This window comes from Balaenoptera borealis (assembly GCF_965194805.1).
Source record: "Balaenoptera borealis genome assembly, chromosome: 3".
Classification (NCBI taxonomy): Eukaryota; Metazoa; Chordata; class Mammalia; order Artiodactyla; family Balaenopteridae; genus Balaenoptera; species Balaenoptera borealis.
The window spans coordinates 24009927-24026283 of record NC_138866.1 but is presented as its reverse complement, the minus strand read 5'-3'; the positions used below and the strand labels follow the sequence as shown (position 1 = coordinate 24026283).

At 41.7% G+C, this 16357-nt stretch overlaps 1 protein-coding gene across 17 annotated transcripts in view; it reads left to right on the top strand.

Annotated features, from left to right (window-relative positions):
* The window catches only part of NRXN3 (neurexin 3), a 1723243-nt gene that overhangs the window by 602818 nt on the left and 1104068 nt on the right, over positions 1–16357 (top strand). The window lies entirely within an intron of this gene.

Sequence of the window (16357 nt, the reverse complement as noted above, 5' to 3'; positions counted from 1 at the left end):
TTCTTTTGGGATTCTGGGTGGGCTCACCAACTGGCTGTTTCATTTGTTCATTTAGCTCATGCTTTTTGATGCTTTCTACATGCTAACTCTTGGATTAGGCTTTAGAAATACACTATTGAACAAAACAGCCCCAGCCCTGTTCTATGGAGCTTGCTGCCTAGTGGAATACTTAGCTGTTAAATAATCACAGACATGTTGAGTTTTATAAGAAGCAGTGTTATGTGTTGGTTAAGAACATGAATTCTGGGGCCAGACTGGGTGAGAGATGTGGCCCTCATGGAGCGATACAAACTTTCTCAAGATCTTTGAGACTTTATTTCCTCATTTGCAAAATGGAGATAATTAGGTACCTACCTCACAGGATATTAATGATGATTAAGTGAGTCAGTAGGTTTCTGGACTATGGAAAGCATTTAGTAAATGTTAGCGATTGTTACAGTCATAATTATTGTCATCAACATCATTAAAGGAAAAGCACAGAGAAGTTTGGGAGGCCTTTGCAAGGGGACCCAACATACTGTAGAGGTTCATAGAAAGCTTCTTCAAGAAAGAAATATATAGGTTGAGACTTGAAATGTAAGTAAGAGTTAGCTTGGCAACGAGGTGGGAGGAAGCCGGATGTCTTTTACATGAGGGCAACGTGTGCCAAGAGGTAAGAGACCATGGCACACTGGGACTTTCCTGGCGGTCCAGTGGTTGAGACTTCGCCTTCCAATGCAGGGGATGTGAGTTCGATCCCTGGTTGGGGAGCTCAGATCCCACATGCCTCGCAGCCAAAAAACCAAAACATAAGCAACAGAAGCAATATTGTAACAAATTCAATAAAGACTTTAAAAATGGTCCACATCAAGGAAAAAAAAATCTTAAAAAAAAAAAATCTCCTCTAAAAAAAAATAAAAAGAGACCATGGCACAGTTGAGGAACCAAACAAAGTCCATAACAGAATGGAGTGTGTAGTGAGGTGGGGGGAAGGGTGTGAGAGGTGGCTGAAGAGTTGGGGGACAAAGAGTGGGGGCTGACCCTTTACAACAGGCCAGGATGCTGGGGGAAGCCCCTTTCTCTCTACCGCTTTAGGACCTTACACTTGCACTGAATTTACAGTTTCGGTAAAGGGCAGAGATAAAGGTAAGCAAAGAGACATCAAGACAAGGAGATCCTAGTCTATAAGCCACATCCAGATTGCAGCTTGGTTAATTGTTTTATATGCCAAGCACACAGAATCTGGCTGGCTGTCCATGAGTTGTCAGTCTCTATTTTGTATGAAAGGATAATTTACATAGTTATCAAGTTTTGCTGAGGGCATAGTTCTAGGGCTTTGAGGATACTGTGTCTGTAGTAGAGATAGTTTCTGTCTACAGAAGCTTATCATTTCTTTAGCTGAGGAGTGGACACATCTATATAAGAAGCAGTAATAAAATGATACAAGGCAGCAGCATGGGCTGGACCACTAGGGGGACATGGAAATTTAGTGAAGACTTTCTTGAGGAGAGGGACATGCAGGGTCTCATCCTTAAAGACTACCAGTGGCCAGAATTGTCCAGGTATCAGAAGTCTGTTGATAAGGAGGGATCCTGGAACATGCTTGGATAACCAGTCAAGGATTTTCAAGGAGTCATTTTTGTGAGGTCAACCATATTGCTAGTTAAAGTATATTTCAAGAGAACTGCAAACCTTCCCTACAGCTGGACCAAAAGGAGGACACAAGATATTGGAGTAAAGGAAAAGGAGCTTTTTTGGGGCTCATAGAAGTGAAATTCAGATTCACTGAATTTTCAAAGCAGCCACCCCAGAACATGAGCTAAGATGGGGAGGCGGCCATCCAGAACAGAAGTGGGTCTCATTTGGCTGGCCAGTCTGTCAAGCTCCTGAACTCTTTCCAAATCTCTTTTTAGGGTAGACTATCCTGGTTGCTGGTTTGGGGAGATAGAAAAGTCATTCGACCTCTGGGATGCATGAGACCATTTTGGTATAAGCCAGGAAACTGTGGATCATCCACTGTCTAGGAAGGTAGTTTAAGAACTGAAGGTCCCTTCAGACATCTCACTTCTTTCTCCTGGGTATCTTTCCAACTCAAGGGCCTTGTGGTTACTGAAGACAAGCAGCAAGTGACTGGAGACAGCTGAGCAAGGTGTCCCTGAGATCAGCTGTTCCAAGGGCAAATCAATGGGAGTTGGTCCAAGATTTGCCAAGTACAGTGAAAGTCACTGCACCTTTTACGTTGTCACTTCTGACTAGTCATTAAAAGGCAGCTGATTGGGGATATATGAGGGGCAATTATTCCTGGTACAGTGCAGCCAAGAGTCATCCATTGTGGCCAAATGAGAAGGAGCCTGGCAAATTTAAGACGTTTAATCTACATGTCGCTCAAATCCCAGATGGTTCAACTGATTGTTTTGTTCCCCCACTAATTGTTTTTTGGCCCTGTATTGTTCCCGACACCATGTTCAGAATGAATCAGTGGAGTGTAAAAATGATAGGACTCTACTTCGCTGGCAAAGAAAACCGTTTCCCTATGACGCTGTTTTTCTTTATTGAAACTGATTCGTCAGTGGAGATGCTTTTGACTTTTGTTCATTTTTCATACATGCAGCAGGCATTTATTGAAACCCTAATTTGTTCCAGGCACTGTATTAGATGCTGGCAATGCAAAGAAACCCAAAAACCGACACAGCTTCTGGTTTTGATCAAGGGGTGTATAGTCCTACTGGACAAGGAAAGGTGGGAACTGTGCTAACGCTTGGTAGATGTCATGCCTGATGTTTTAGGGGAATAGCAGGGTAGACAGATGGGAGAGGCCATGCCTACATGGGTGAGTGATGGTTGGGAAAAGGGGACCTGAGGTTTCTTAGATTTTCTGGTCTGCTATTAATAATAAAACTATGGCCTCTCTCTACCTCTGACCCTCAGTATGCATTATAGGCACTTCTGAAGAGTGGTAAAGGAAGAGCATTAACGTTCTTTATGCAAGAGCGTGATCCCCTTTGTCAAGGAATGCTGGGCCACCCACCATAACACCATCAACAAGTTCACTCAATTTACCATTCTCTAATTTTTTTCTAGAAGCATTAACCCTAAGCCTAGAATTGATCATTTGTACCAAATGTGATAAGACTAAGACAATTCCTAAGGCAGTGTGTCCCATCTAGCCCCAACTGTGTCCTATACTTGGGCTTCATAATAGTGTCCATCCCTTGGTATCACTAGCCCTACAACAGGAATGGTAGTGTTTGAAAGAGGCACTTGTTTCTATAAAATGGAGAAAGCATAAGTGGGTTGCTGAAAACTGGTATTAAGAGACAAAGCAGAGTCAGGGATGGCTCAGGTCAGACACTGGATCAAAATAGCCCAAGAACCCAAGCAAAGTGAGCAAGCACATCTGTCTAAGGTACAACTCCCAGGTTAAAGGTGTCAGCCAAAGACAAAGGAATAAGGCAAGGGAACTAGGAAATATATGAGTACATGAGACTAAGGTTGATTTGCATGAGTGTCTTTCTCTGATAGTAAAAATGGATGTCTCTCGCTTGTACCCTCACAAGAGTGCTTCTACTGCCTATGAAGATGAGCAACTCTAAATTTTGACATATAACAGTTGGCTTGATGTTGTATTTAGATTTTTTTTTCACCATGATCTGATACTGTTCTAAGGAGATGTAGATAGATCCACCCATTCCAGTTGTTCAACTGTAGCTGTTCTGGTTTGTTATTTGTTAATCATATTGATGTGGGAGACATCTCCATGACCTAAAAAGCTAAGGTCTGCTTAGCTACTTCATGCCTTGTTTGGTTGAAATGCTTTACTCTGCTGGAAGATTGCCTGCCATTTTAAAAATCCTATTGTGTAGAGGAAACATTCTGTCTTATCTAAGATGATATGATCAGTTGACTTGGGACAACAGAGGCATCTTCTCCTTGTCAGTGTAGCCAGACTGCTTAGTTCAATTAGTGGGGACCAAGTGTTAATAGGCAAGGCTGTGGATTTAATTTATTTGTGGACCATCGAGCTTCAATTTGAGGCCACTGCAGTTTCTATCCCCTTCCCTAGATGGCTTTTCCTGAATGTATGCCATCATTTGTTTAGCAAGAAATAAAATAGGACTCAGCACAGGTTCATCCCTATGACAAAAATAACCTATACTATAGCACTTAGAGTCAGGATGGCCTAGTGGTTAATGGCATGAATTTTAGTCAGATGGACCTTGGTTCCTGAGTTGGTTCTGTCAGTAGCTAGGTAATATACAACAAATTTTTTATTTCATCCAAGTCTCAGTTTCCTTATGTGTAAAATGGGGACACTGATACTTACTAGGTAAGGTTCTCTTGGTTGCAAGCTACAGAATTGACAATGGCTAACAGAGTAAAGGAAGAAGACGTATTGCATGATTACCTAGAGAGTTACTGATCAAATGATGATCTGACGAACTACATCTTGAAAAGGGAAGCAGAACAACGCTGGGGATCCCAAGCCACTGTGATTGAAATGATGTGTCTCTCTTGACCTACAGGTTCTGGAGTTTTCCATTCACGGTTTACATTTTCCAAAAAGAGAACCTGATTGGCCCACTTTAGTTCATCTGCCTATTCTTCTACAGTCAGCTCTGTCCAGGCGGGCAGTCACCTAGAATAGATGTGAAGGATCACCTAACATGTAAATATATAACCTTACTGAACCATTTTCTTAGTGTTCTTTCATGGCTAAGTTTGGGGTACCCTGATCCAAAAGGCCATGTCCTGTTATAGATGCCCAGCCACATGGACTACTTGTGTGTGATAAACAAAAATGTTTCCTGGGGTCATGGAAATTGGATGCCTTTGAGAATATTAAATTGTAGAACTAAGAAAATGTGATAGAGAGGGTAAATCTGCTCTTCTCACTGGTCCCCGGGATTCCATTTATCTGACATAAACACCAGCTGAAAACCAAGAATGCAGATATTACGAGTTCTCTCAAATGACCCTGTTCCAGCAGGAAAGGCTTGCAGGCAGCAGCTGCTCGGGGACTTCGCTTTCAGCCAGCCCCTCTGATGGCTGCTGTGTGCTCCTGGGGCAGCAGTACATCCTGCTGGGGAGGGTGAGACACTGACTTTAGAGGAGGCTAGAGTGCGTCATTTGGATGCCACATGGAAATCAGGGCATCAGGACATAGCAGGCCTGGCAGATTCAGTTGATATTACCTGTACCTAATCCTTATTTCAGCAAGGGAGGAATTGGAAGCCCTGAGAAGTTAATGTCACTTTAACTTGGAGCAGCTGTAGAATGGTTAAAATTCATGGATCCTGACGCCTAATCCACTGTACTTTCCATTACATTGAGTAGCCTTTCCTCCTCTTATATATGAAAGCGGTTGGATTATAAGGTTATTGAAGGAAAAACAGTGCATTAGGTATTTTTGTTTTCCCACAGTCTCCAGCACTGTGCTATACACATACTACGAGGTTATTAAATGTTGGAGGAAGGGTCCCAGTCCTCTGTCCTGGGTCTCCTCCTGGTCTGCACATTGCCCTTTGTGCCCTCATCCACTGCCATGGTGTCAAAGGTTATCTATATGTCAGTGATTCCCAAATCAGTCTCTGTAGCCTCGAACTCTCTCTGGAACCCCAGATTTCTATATCCAGTTGTCTGCTTGACATCTTCATTTGGATATCTGATAGATATCTTAATCATAACATTGAAGAATAGAAATCTTCAGTGCCTCCTCCCTGCCTTAGACTTTCTTTTTTCTTTTCTTTTTTTTTTACTTTTAGTTTTTCCCATCTCAGTAAATGGCATCACCATTGTCCTTGGCATTTTCCTTGATTTTTCTTCTCCCATCTCATTCAGTCTGTCTCAGCAAGTTCCTGTCGTCTCCTCATCTAAACCCATCCTGCATCTGTCCACTTCTCTCCCTCTCCACTACAAAAATCCTAGGTAAACCTACGTTGATCTCTTCTTTGGAAAACTAGGTAGCATATCATATGTTATGAAAAGCTCAAATTCATTTTGCGCCTTCCTCAGAGTATTGAAGTGAGATTATTAAAATGTTTAAATATTCAACACATTCTTAAGTAGCTTTAGTTTCAGTGGCTTTTGGTCCCTCAAATTGCAGGAAATGAAGCTATGATACTTCTTTGGAATTAACTTCAACATTCACATTTCCATACCTTTTCTCTGTACCAAGCTTGGTGAGCTAAGTTGTGAGGATACAAATTTGTAGAAGACATAGTTTCAATTCTTGAGCTCACAGTCTAATAATCTGCAAATTGTAATGCAGTCTACCAAGGGCAATGATCCAGGAATATCATAGGAAAGAATGAGATAACAATTAGAAAGCAAAATATGTCCAACATGATATACCACTTTATAACCAGTTCTGGATCTACTGGGGTCTGCTCAGACTGACTCACTGGTGTGGGAACAAAAGAAACCCTGGCTTCCAGGGTCAAATATAAAAATGCTTGTTGCTTTCCCTTGTTCCAGTGCCATTGAGGCTCTGCTCCTATTCCCCTGGGAACATCCAGGCCCTTTATTTAGATATGTGACCTTGAGATTCTTACTTGGATCCTCTGGCCTCTCTGTTCTGCAAAAATAAAATGAGGCAATTGGGTTTCATGCTCTCTCAGGGCCCATCCAATTATAAAACTCTGTGATTCTCAAATGTCATCAGCTTGGCAGTGGCTTCCCTTATCCTGAGTAGAGGGGTAAAGGTGAGTGAAGGGCAGGGCAGGGATGCTAGTCCTTGTTCCTGGCGGTCTGCAGTGCTGTCTGGGTTAGGAGGCTCAGTTTAGTCATATCAGCACTGCGGTGAAGTTGTCACCTCTCTGATTCATTCATCTAAGAATATGAATACCTTGATATACTGGGAATACTTCAGGTCCATGACTTAAAAGTTTTAATTGCTGGATTAATGAATAGAGCCTTGGATTTCTTAATATCATTAAAAGACTGTCTCTTTTTCAGTCCATTGTTTACCCCCTTTCAAGGGTAAATACATGTATTAGAGAAGGAGGGCCCCCAAGAAATACATAATTCATCAACATCAACCAACATGTCCCCATTTTTTCTTATCCATTGGTGCTTTTTTAATTTTTATTTTATATTGGAGTATAGTTGATTAACAATGTTATGTTAGTGTCAGGTGTACAGCAAAGTGATTCAGTTGTACACATACATGTATCCATTCTTTTTCAAATTCTTTTCCCATTTAGGTTATTACAGAGTATTGAGCAGAGTTCCCTGTGCTATACAGTAGGTCCTTGTTGGTTTTCTGTTTTAAATATAGCAGTGTGTACATGTCAATCCCAAGCTCCCAATCTATCCCTCCCCTCCCACACTTTCCCCCTGGTAACCATAAGTTCCTTCTCTAAGTCTGTGAGTCTGTGTCTGTTTTGTAAATAAATTCATTTGTATCATTTTTTAAGATTCTGCATATAAGCAATATCATATGATATTTGTCTTCCTCTGTCTGACTTACTTTACTTAGTATGATAATCTCCAGGTCCGTCTATGTTGCTGCAAATGGCATTATTTCATTCTTTTTAATGGCTGAGTAATATTCCATTGTATGTATGTACCACATCTTTTTTTAAAAAAATTTTTATCAGGGTATAGTTGCTTTACAATGTTGTGTTAGTTTCTGCTGTACAGCAAAGTGAATCAGTTATATGTATACGTGTACCCCCTCTTTTTTGGATTTCCTTCCCATTTAGGTCACCACAGAACACTGAGTAGAGTTCCCTGTGCTATACAGTAGGTTCTCATTAGTTATCTATTTTATACACAGTAGTGTATATATGTCAATCCCAATCTCCCCATTCATCCCACCCTGCCACCTCCTTGGTATCTGTAAGTTTGTTCTCTACATCTTTGTCTCTATTTCTGCTTTGCAAATAAGTTCATCTGTACTATTTTTCTAGATTCCACATATGAGCAATATTATATGATATTTGTTTTTCTCTTTCTGACTTACTTCACTCTGTATGACAGTCTCTAGGTCTGTCCATGTCTCTGCAAATGGCACTATTTTTTATGGCTGAGTAATATTCCATTGTATATATGTACCACTGCTTTATCCATTCCTCTGTTGATGAACATATAGGTTGCTTCCATGTCTTGGCTATTGTAAATAGTGCTGCAATGAACATTGGGGTGCATGTACCCTTTTGAACCATGTTTATCTCCAGATATATGCCCAGGAATGGGATTGCTGGATCATATGGTAGCTCTGTTTTTAGTTTCTTAAGGAAGCTCCATACTGTTCTCCGTAGTGGCTGCACCAATTTACATTCCCACCAGCAGTGTAGGAGGGTTCCCTTTTCTCCACACCGTCTCCAGCATTTATTGTTTGTAGACTTTTGATGATGGCTGTTCTGACTGGTGTGAGGTGATACCTCGTTGTAGTTTTGATTTGCACTCCTCTAATAATTAGTGATGTTGAGCATCTTTTCATGTGCCTCTTGGCCATCTGTATGTCTTCTTTGGCGAAATGTCACTTTAGGTCTTCTGCCCATTTTTTAATTGGGTTAAGACACACAGCTATATCTCTGGTGATGACCGTAGCGTTGCTCAGATTCAGCCTCTTCTTGTTTCTCTTCCTGTTCTCCTTTCCACAGGCCCAGGATTGTATGATCCCAGGAAATTGTCCTATAGTCCATGAACCCTTCCTAAGTGTTATTCTGCCAGGTTAGGGTCTGAGATACCCCTGATCAGAGCTTCTCCTAATGGTCTAAAGAAGAGAGTAAGGGAAGAAGATTCTAGTCGTTTGAGAAGCTTGAAGCTCCAGGGGTCTCAGAAGGACAGGCTGGGGACTTTGGCGATCTTTGGAAAATCTACAGCTAGGCCTGTGTTCAGCCTGAGAATGTGAAGGTCAGCACTTTGAGGCAGCGTGTGACAGCTGCTTAGAACTGTGACACACCTGCTGTTGGCTGTGATTCTGCCAAATGCAGAGACATGGTGGCCATTTATATTACTGCTTTGTACCTTTATTACTGCCTTTGCTAAAAGCTGCTTAACTGCCAGCAGACATCTGCCCATTATTGATGCAATAAACTGAGATGCTGCTAAATTATGAGAAACAAGTGCTTCAAAATGCAACACAAGGGGATTGTCATAGCATTTTTTAGCATCTTTGGCTTTGTGGGTCTTTTCACAGATAGATGAATCCTTCCTTGCTCCAGTCTGGATTAAGAGGAAAGGAAAGTTAACTTTTTTGAGAGAAATTATATGCCTGCTTTGTATTCTTAATATACACTGGGCCATTTAACCCTCACATCCATTCTGCAGGCTGCGTAATCTTAACCTCATTTCCTAGATGAAGAAAATAAGGCCCCAAGTCATTCATTCCAAAGCACCTGTTGAGTACTGTGTGCCAGCGGCCGCATTGATCCTTCGAGATACAAGAGAATTGATTGTGATGTTCCTCATAAACATATCAATATATTCTGATACCTGAGGAAAGGACATAAATGCAAGGAGAAATATCATGGACAGTGTCAGAGCTTGGGTGACACTAGAGCTGACGCTAGGTGGAGTAGCAGGAATCTCCCGGGAAGACCAGGCAGGGAAAAGTATTTCAGGCAGAAGGAACAGATATGCAAAGATGACTTCTGTAAACAGGAGGTTTTCCTCGTGGATGGTATCTAAGTCTTAAATTTGAGGGGATGTTTTAGAAGGTGTAGCTGAAGAAATGGTAGGGCCAGTTGTGAGGCACCTTGTTTGTTCTCCCCACAAGTTTGGACCTTGCCAAACTCGTAAGGGGGCATGCCAGTTTTAGCAATGGGGTCACAAAGTCAGATCCCTCTGGCAAGGGATGATTGGCATGTGGGAGACAGTAGGCCAAGAGACCAGTGTGCGTTAGTTCAGTTTGCATTTATATTAACTCAGGGTGGGAAATAAGAGTCCTAACTGCGATTAGGGAGAATGGAGGTCGAGTTCTGGGGGCACATCCAATAGATATTTAAGGGGCAATGTTGATAGGATTTACTAACCAGTCATACACAGCTAAAGAGTGGCCGAGAGTGGATTAGAATAAGGGTTTGGTCGTAGAATCCCGTTGTTTCTTCCCTGTGCTACTCAAGCATCTCAGATCAGTTGGAGAGTCTTGGGAGGAGTGGGGAAGAGTGAGGTAGCGATTAAGGGGATATAGCTAGGAGTCGCCTACATATACTGGTCCCACTCTGAACATATGTGACTTATTCTCTCTCTGTGCCTCAGTTTCCATATTTACCACGGAGAATATCAACAATGGTTGCTTAATTGGCTTTTTGTGAGCCTCTTTATTATAGAGTCAAAGTGTATGTTGTGCTCACAGAGATCATAAGCCAGCATGTCCCTTTCTGAAGCTAGAATTCTGCAATTCAAGAATGAAAAAATTCTCAGACTGGTGTCTTTATTACTCAGTTTTTTCTTGTGTTGTAGAAATGACCTAGATATGATTTCTGTGTTTAAGTATATGATATAGGCTAGAACTTAACAGGGGGAAGGAAGGTTGCACCAGAAGGGAACATACCAAAGCATGCTTTTCTCCATACTTCACATGGTTTGTATTTGGAATCAAGACATGACTACTGTAATCCCAGATTTTGAAGAATTATGCTAAAATAGTCTGTTGTTACTGTGATTATCTCAACCAAGCTTTGCATGTATTTGGTGGAAAAATGAATTGTTTCTCTTTCTCTTGTAAAAGTGGCCATATTTGAGATTAAGCTAAAAGATTCTTTCCTTATAGGTAGGAAAAATCGTATGTTTAATTTCTCTGTATTCTGGTCTTCCATTAGGACTTCACATCAATGACACCCAATACTGAGGATTGTGTATGTGTGAGTGATAGAGCACACGTGTAGTTTCCCTCTAGTTTCTGAGGTGTTTTTCTGTTCTGTTTTTAATATAATCAGAGATTATTAAGGAAGAGAAACGCAAACATGTAACAGTCATGAATAGAAGGGCCAAACTGAAACCTAGACCTGTATTGATCCAAAGAAATCCAGATGAGTGTAAAGCGTTATAGAATTATTTATCTCGCCAGAGGCCCAGATACCATCCAGCACAACCACCCAACCCCCAGTTCTAGATCAGGAAACTGAGGGCTCCAGGTAGGAAATAAGCTGCCCAAAGAATAGAATATAGTGTTTCTAGCCCCTCCTTTTGGTTCTCCTATCATTGGATTTTTCAAAGAAATCCGAAGATACTGCAGGAGCAGTATTTGTGCAGATGCATGAAGATGTATGTTTATGTCCCCATGGATTACTAAGCAGTACAATCATGCATTGTAACAAAGGTATTTGGTTAGCCTCCAGTCTTATTCTTGTTGGTAAATTTATTTAGAATGTTGGCAATTGATTTAGAGAAAAGAAATATGAAGGGAAAAGACATGTGTACATGTCTCTTATTTCATCAACGATCCCATATTACCCCATATGACAAATAAATCCCGCCCAAAAGAGAGAATTTTGGAGTGACAAGTGCATTTGGGACTTGGGGCCGGAAACCCTGGGTATATAGCTCTCAAAAGGCCCCCTTCTGTGGAATATTGGGCAGCTATGTCCCTGGCAAGGAAATGCAAGATTTCTTGGAGATCACTTCGTGCTTCTTAGCATTTTGAACCTTTACAGCAAGGCGTTCTCATCAAAATGACAAGCCCCAGCAGAGCCTTCTGAGAGGCCAGTGAATCAGGAACCTTATGAAGTCTGTGGGGTTAGCACGCGCCCCCTCTTTTTGCCTCCAGGGAAAGAAAGCCGTGTGTCTTTCAGATTTCAGTCTTCTCTGCAAGCCCCTCGTCTGGAGCTTCCTGCTGTGACCCACAGATATTTGAATATTGTTTTCCTGTGGTCTCCCAGGGCCACATACTGACACCAGCTAAGGCTAGTACATTTTTAATCTCCATCCGCAACATTGTAAGGAAAGATGACTGCTCTGATGTTTGCTTACTTGAATTCTCCCTACTCCAGAAATCTTCAGACCCCCAGAAAGGATCTGAAGATAGTGGCTCACTCTTAATGTCACCACATATGGTGGCAGGCAGTTGCTGACAGGGACCTCAACTCCAGCTGGCTGTCTCTGCTCCCTTTGCCCCATTTCTCAGGCTGTAATGAAACTTATTTCACAAGCAACCCAGCTTCTCCAGATACTGTAAGATGGAGCCTCCTGTGGAAATCCACAAAGTCAAGTCTATGTTGAGAGCAGAAGTAGAAAGAGAAAAGATTGATGAGTAAAAGTCATGTAGCTGTACAGGTGATAAAAACATTTATTGGGATGAGGGTGGGGGTGACTCTATCAGAATTTAGATTCATATTTAGTTGGAAAAGACCTCTGAGGTTTTTGAGTCTGACCTAACATCTGATGCATGAACACCCTTGACAAAATCTCTGAAATGTTGTATGGACTCTATGGGAACATTTTCTGTTTCCATATGCTGTGCTAAATGCACAGTAGTGGGTAGTTTAATCGTTGCGATAACTGTGTAAGATAGGTGCTATTTCATTCTGAATTTACATCTGAGGAATGGGGGTCACGGCTAGGTTAAATAACTTGCCTAAGGTCACCTGGTTCTTCTGGACCTTTCACTCCAGAGCCTACTCTTTTGTGATATTCTACTGCTCGCAGTGACAAGGGAGCTCACTCTTCAAGAAGCTGCTGTTTCAGTTTTGGAGAGCACCAAATACAGACATACCCCGGAGATATTGCAGGTTTGGTTCCAGACCACCTCAATAAAGTAAATATCATAGTAAAGTGAGTCACATGAAGTTTTTGGTTTTCCAGTGCATATGAAAACTATGTTTATGTCATACTGTAGTCTAGTAAGTGTGCAATAGCATTATGTCTAAAAAATGTGTATACCTTAATTTAAAAATACTTTATTGCTAAAAAATGCTACCCATCATCTAAGCCTTCAGTGAGCTGTCATCTTTTTTGCTGGTGGAAGGTTGGAAATATTGCAAGAATTACCAAAATGTGACACAGAGACACAAAGTGAGCAAATGCCATTGGAAAAATGGTGCTGATAGTCTTGTTCAACACAGGGTTGCCACAGACCTTCAATTTGTAAAACACACAATATCTGCTAAGCACAATAAAGCAAAATGCAATAAAATTAGGTATACCTTTATTCTAAATATCTCCCGTTTACTGTAAACTGAAGTCTCTATTCTTCTAATATCTTTCTTTTGATCTTGGTTCTGGCTTTGGGAACTATATAGGATTTAATCCCTCAATTAATATTTACTTGGTACTTACTGTGCCTTGGACACCTGGGATATATAGAACTATCAAACCTTAAACGCTCTTCTGTAGTAGACCTTTAGTTAGTTAAAGAGGACTGTCATTTTTCCGCTGAAAGGTTGTCAGTCATTCTCAGGATAACCTTTATTAGTTTCTTCAAGTAGTCCTCATCTGTTGTGGTTTTGAGTTCCTCCATAATCCACTAGTCATTGAGGGAATGAAGGAAGGTGAGGAGGGGCTGTGTATTCACTGAATGCAAGGATGGCTTCCAGGACCAGGGAACTTTGTGGCTCTGCCCCTTTAAGCAGCAGGCATTTGTTACTAATGCAATAACCCATATGATTGTTGGACATTGTAACGTCATATGGACTATGGATTTGTGAGGCCAGTGGGATTCATTGGTATATTTCTGAGAGGTGATTGCTAGTTGCATATCCTGAAAAAAAAATATCTTGGGCCCACAATAGGCAGCATCACATTTATTTCCTAATCTTATTGCTCAAAATAGTCCTAGACTGAATGTGGTTAAATCACATATTTCAAAAGCAAGGCTACATTTATCTTTGGCCTTAGGAAGATCTCAGGGTATCACTTGACAAGGAAACTGTGGTTTTGACAAATATCAGCAGATATAGAATCATTGAATGCTGGAGTTGGTCAGAAACATAAAAATCATATTTTCTGGTGCTGATAAGTTACAAAGGAAGAACTGAGGTTCGGATGGTTATGTATTACACAAGTGGTCCAAAGTCATACAGGTAGTCATGGTGGGACTCGTATCTCAATATTTTGAAACCTGGACCATAGCTCTCGATCCTAAAGCAATGTCAGGAGGTGCTCTAGCTTTGTGCCTTTGGGGTAGTCTTCCTGTGTAGCTGACAGTTAGATCCTTGTGCAACGCAGCTCCGAACCTTTCTGCACAAGCTCAGTGGGTCCTTGTGATTTTTTTTTTTACATGTAATAGTCCCTTTATTTATTGCAAATAGGCTAGGCAATTAATTCACAGTTAGCAGCTTATGGCCTGGGAAATCTCATTACCCAAACCTTACATTATCAACACATCTGTTTAAAAAGAGATGCTTAAAGAAGTGCTCTGAATATTCAGATTCCTCATCATCTCCAAGAATAGGGGAAGTACTGAAAGGCAACTTTGGAGAGAGTGTAGGGTCGTACCAAGGTTATCAAACCCACTGAAATGCACACCTCAGGAGGTATAAAAAGGGAATTCACATTTACTGAGTACCTGTTATATGCCAGGTATAACTTGATGTTTAAGATGCAGGAGCTCTGGTGTCGAACAGAGCTGGATATGAATGCTAATTCCATCACTGATTATTATGTGATCTTGGGTGTGTTTTTAACCTCTCTGAACCTCAGCTTTCTGATCTATAAAACAAACTTGGGGTTGTTGTGAGGCTTAAATAAAATGATTATGTAAAAATCTTAGCACAATGCCTGTAACTTTGTGTTTACTACCTGGAGGAGTATTAGTCTCTCATTTAAATTTAGAACAAACTTATAAAGTTTGAGGTATCATTCATATCTTTTAATTAAACCAAGTCTCAGAAAGATGAAATAACTTGTCATAGTCACAACGTTAGTGAATCCTGGAGGGAGCATTGGTGAAACCCAGTCCATCCAATTTTCTATTATGCTTTGCCGTTCCTTAAAATGGGAGGTCTTGGAGGTGAGATCTGGTATCACATGAGGGAATCAGAGCTGTGGGGAAATGGAGAGATCCTTGTTTATCTTCCAACCCTGTCTGTTCTCTGCTTCAGGACTTTCAGGGGTGAATCTAAGGAATAAGCAGTGCTAGAAGCTGTGCATTTGAAGTAAATTCAGGATTTAGAAGAGTGATCGGGATCTTCCCCATCCTCTTGCCTACATTCTTGATTCCTGAGTAAAGGAGAGGAGCTCTTAAGTTTCCATGGGGCTGCTCCAAAAAAGCACAAAATCTATACAGCTTGGGGCTGGTGGCGATAGACTTTGCCCTATCACGGTTTATCCAGGGCCACCACGTACCCAAACTCACACCTACATTCACACCCACATGTACACACAGACACACCACACGCTTCAGCCATAAACCTGGACCTCTCTGTATTTTGTTTTGCTTATCTGTCTCCTGCCATCAAGCACGTATCAAGTATCCCACTGCCAAGGATAGAAAAGCAGTTCACTCCGTGTTTGTGGAGGGAAAACATGAAAGGCTGAATGAAAGCCTAAATGAGTGAGGTTAACTCTAAGAGTTACTCTACTGAAGTTAGAATTCTGGTTTACTAGCTGATAAATTTGGAGAAACCTGGGGCCTGAATGTCCCTCCTCTCTACCCCCAGACACACACACACAGATTGGGATTTTCTGGTGGGCAGAGGTGGAGATGTGCCTTGAGGAGAGTCGTCCAGCAGCTCCCTTAGGCCGAGGCCTAGCGTCTTTGCCCTGTAACAGCTATTCCCAGCATTATCTGTAGAGAAGCAAGAGTCAGTGTTGCTTAGTGGACAGATGGGCAGGCTTGGAAAGAACGAAGCTCGGGTAGAAGGAGAAGCTGACTCGTGCATCTTGGGCAGGCGCTTCTACCATCTGAAACAATGCACTGACCTTGGTGAGAAGAGTTGCCAGTTCCCTTTTGCTCCCTCTCACTCTTTTCCCTTGCCCTTCCCTGTCATCCTTACTCTTCCCCCTCTTTCCTCTTCTTTATTTCTTCCTGGTCAGTCTCACACAGTCCTTTCTTCCCTTGTCTATCCATCTTTTAGGCTTCATACAGCAATAATGTCTACCTTTTAATGGACAGTTCCTTCCCAGAGGGATGAAGTTGACCCTTGTTTGTTCAAAATGATTGGCATGGAGGCTGCCATAAAATGTGGGCTGACACCTAGGTCTGCCTAGACAGGTGACAGAGGTAGAAGGGAAGGACAGGCCCCCAAGGCCTCTGCAAGCACATTGCCTAGCCTGGAAGCAATCTCTTTTTGAACTGTGATAATGAGAGGTGGTCTTGGAAAGAGGGGGTCATGACTCTGCAAAACCAAATGGCTAAAATTTCGTGGGGAACGCAGAGCAGTGCACTGGGATATCAGTCCCTACTCGAGCGTATGACTTGGCTGCTGCAGAAGAGGCTCTCTCTTTCTAATGTTGGGTTTGCCCCCCGGGGCTTTCTGTAAATGGAGGTTGA